A 3,699-nucleotide genomic window follows, 5' to 3' on the forward strand; every position below is an offset into this window, starting at 1 on the left:
GGACTTATAGAAAGACTTGCTCAAAGATACACGGTGAGGGGGTGGGGAGGAACTGTAACAACTGCTAGCAACAGAGGAATGAACTCGGTGTCCTTAATCTCAGTGTTCAGAGGGAAAGACAAGCAGATCTCTAGAGTTCGAAGCCAGCCTGGTCTACATTAAAAAATAAAAATAAAAAAAAAAACGATTTTTTTTTTTCCCCATGAGACAGGGTCTCTCTCAGTAGCCCACTTAGCCTCAAATTCTTTAGCATCTTCCCTCCTTAGCCTCCTAGGTACTGGGATTATAGGTGTGTGCCACCATTTCTGATAAGGAATGGTTTTAATGTCTGTTCATCAAAGGTAGTTTTTGCCTTTATGGAGGCAAGGTTTCTCACTAGCCAGCGGAGGCTTGTTGTTAGTATCCAAGGAAACCTTCAAAGATAAAGCTTTAGCGTCCAGTGGGAAACCCAAGACAATTTCCCTGCTACATTTCATAACTTCACCTGGATCTGAGGAAGGGAGTCAAGGGCACCTACTCACAGAAAGCTATACGGTATCAGCTGCATTTAGATTAAAATCGTTAAACTCACCGGCTGGGGCAGAGAGGCCTAGAGAGCTGCTCCCGCCAGAATCCCTTTCTGCTAGAAGGATGTCCTGACGATGCACTGTGGTGACCCGGGTGTTCTCTGGAGGACTCAGGAGATGCCCTGTGTGGAACAAGACAAAGACAAAGGTGGTGTTGACATCTCAGGGTAGCTTCCTGCCAGGAGCAAGGTTGGCACTGCTGTTCTCTAGGAAGCATCAATGTTTTCGACGGTGGCCCGAAAGGAACACAAACCCCAAGAGGGCTGACTGAGCATTTCATCTCTCTGTCTCTCAGATCTTAGAGTTTGTTGGCTCCATCATCACCCTCATGACCCTGTGACCTTTCGGCAAAAGTGAGTCTCAACCCCAGAGCGCCCCGTGTGTTCCCTATTATAGCATTTGGATGTGAAATGGCTCTCACAGTCTCATGCGTTTGAACATTTGGTGATGACATTTGGGGAGGTTGTGAAACTTTCAGGAGGAGGGGGTGGAAGAAGAGGTCACTGGAGAGGGAGTGATGGGACTTGGTGGTTAGAGGCACACTCTCTGCTTCCTGATGCACCTACATGTGAGAAGCAGCTATGCCACGCCCACTCCTGCTGCCATGCTGTTCTTGCCATGATGGGGACCTCTCTCCTTTTTAGGTCACAGCGACGACCCCCACCCCTAACCCGGCTACAAACTAACCCCTAGATTTGGAAGATGTGGATAGAGGCTCTTTCCCCACAAACCCCAAAGCTTAGCATGTGTGTCACCTGTTTGATCCACGGTGAGCCCATCAAACCTCCCTCCTGGGAAAGGACCGCTCTGGGGATGTGAGTCCAGGCCTGGCTGTCTGTCAGTCACTGTTTATCCATTGAAAATATAGGCCTCCTGTCTGCCTATCCTAGCTCCTCCCCCAGAGTAAGGACTGCTAGGTTTATGCTGTTTGAGGGTTAGCCATTCAAGCATAACTTGAAATGCCGGTGTTGGACATTAGTTAGCAGAGGGGTCTCTGCTCCAACACAAACCCCCTTAACTTCCGTTATGGGTCAGATACGAAGTTCCCCCAAAAGGTTCATGTTGAAAAGTCTGATAGGACTGTACTCGGAAAATGTTAATAGGTCAGCCCACTGATGGGTGCCTAGATGGATAGGCGGGGCTTAGGGGAAATAGGTCTCTGTAGACATGACTTTGAAGTTTGTATCTTGCCCCTGTATCACGATGCCTCACCACGAGGCTAAGGGAAGACACCTTTTATCCACATGGATTATCTGCTTTCCATCATTTATCAGAGGTGCTGTCAAACTATACAGAAGAGAAACCATATTGTAGTTTCTAAATTCATCACGTCACCAAACACAGATAATCCCAGATTGTGTGTTTGTGTGTGTGTGTAAAATGAACAATCTCACAGGCTGGGGTGGGGTGTAACACACAAGAAGAGGGACTCCAGATGGGCTTTATTTTGGAATTTTGTCTTTATTTCCATCAGAACAGCCAGATGTGATGACCACCCTTTGTGATCCATGGGGTTGTGGAGGCAACGTTTCTTGACCCAAAGCCGTGGCTGAAGAATAAAAGTTGCCCACCCTCCTAGGATCCACCTTAAACAAAAATTGCAGACCATGCCGGAGTGGCAGCTCACACCTGCCGTCCTCACGTGGAAAGGTGAGCTAGGGTTGCCATGAGTTTGAGCCCAGCCTGGAGGACATAGTGAATTTCAGACCAGTTTGGGCTACAGAGTGAGACGAACCCCTCTCCCCAGTTCCACTAAAGAAAGCATGCCAAAACAAAACAAAAATCACAAACCAGGACAAAAACTTCAGGACAGAGTCAGAGCCTGCACGGGCAAAGACCTGCACGCCAGGATGAGGCTCCTGAGGATGCCGATCCTGCCCACAGGGGGACACACAGGCCATGTATGTTCAAGTCTGTGTCTAAGATGTCACTAGTGCTTCCTCCTCTGGGTCCTGGATGGGGTCCAGGGCTCCCGAAGTGGCTGTGGTTTGGGACGGAATAGGCTGAGCTGGGCGGCTGCCCCCGCGGCGGACGCGGGCCACGCCCTCTTGGACGCGAACACACCCCCATTTCCCCGGGCCCAAGGAGACACGCCTGGCCCTGCAGACAAACAGGAGGCAGATTTGTACGAGTAAGTACAAGGTCCTGGAATGCTCGCCCTGTTACCACACACTATACAGAGAATAATTGGGAGGAGATTGTGCAAGAAGCTGGGGCGTGCAGCGAGATCTCCAAGTTCCCATCCCCAGAATGGGGTGGGGGAAGGTGGACAGGACAGGAAGGGGGTAGCTTGGAACAGATGAGGGCGCCACCTTTGGGTGGCACGGATGTCTCGCTCTTGCAGGGGTGCAGTGTGGCTCTGCAGAGGGCTCTAGAACTCTGGTCCCTGCCTAGGGTTGGTGGAGGGGACCACGCCCACAGCCTCCGGGGAGCTGCAGCTTCAGTAGTGGCATTGGGGCCCCGCCTGGCTGTGCCTAATGAGGCACAAACCGTCGCCAAGGCCCCCAGGCTGGACGCACACCAGGTCCTGGGGGTGGCGGGGAGAGCTGGGGAAAACCCCACCCAACAAACTCCAAAGACAACCCCTGCCGCACCCCAGGGTCTGTGCCTGGCCAGCTGGGCTGCATTTTCAGTCCCACGGAGCCCCCAGAGGTGGGTCCAACCCGGAGGCCCAGTGACTCACTTCCCCAGGCCCTGAGGCCTCAGTGGAAGGTGCCTCCCTCTCTTCTCAGGCAAAGCCTCCTTTGTTCTCTTGCTGGCTTCCCTTCACAACCCCTTTCCCTGCTCGGCCTTGCAAGCTCAAGTCCTGCCGTGTTTCAGTGGTACCAGCTGTGATCAGGATAGAGCGGGCACAGGCAGGCACCTCCAGAGTGGTCGGGTTTGCAGAAGGCTTGCCTATTCCCTCTGTCACCTGCTCTCCCACCGCCCCAGACACCCGGGAAAGCCCCCACCTCCATGCTCAGGTTGTGGGTGTGCAGCTTGCTGGGGTGCAGGGCTCCTGGGTGGGGACCAGAAGGAGGGTGGTTTTGGAAAGCTCATCCTGATGGGCACCACCCCGAGCCACTGAACTGGCCTTGGCACTAATCTTACATCAGGGAGAAGTTTCGAGCGACACCTCACTCTCCTGCTGCCA

Source organism: Arvicola amphibius, chromosome 8 (assembly GCF_903992535.2).
Source record: "Arvicola amphibius chromosome 8, mArvAmp1.2, whole genome shotgun sequence".
Lineage (NCBI taxonomy): Eukaryota > Metazoa > Chordata > Mammalia > Rodentia > Cricetidae > Arvicola > Arvicola amphibius.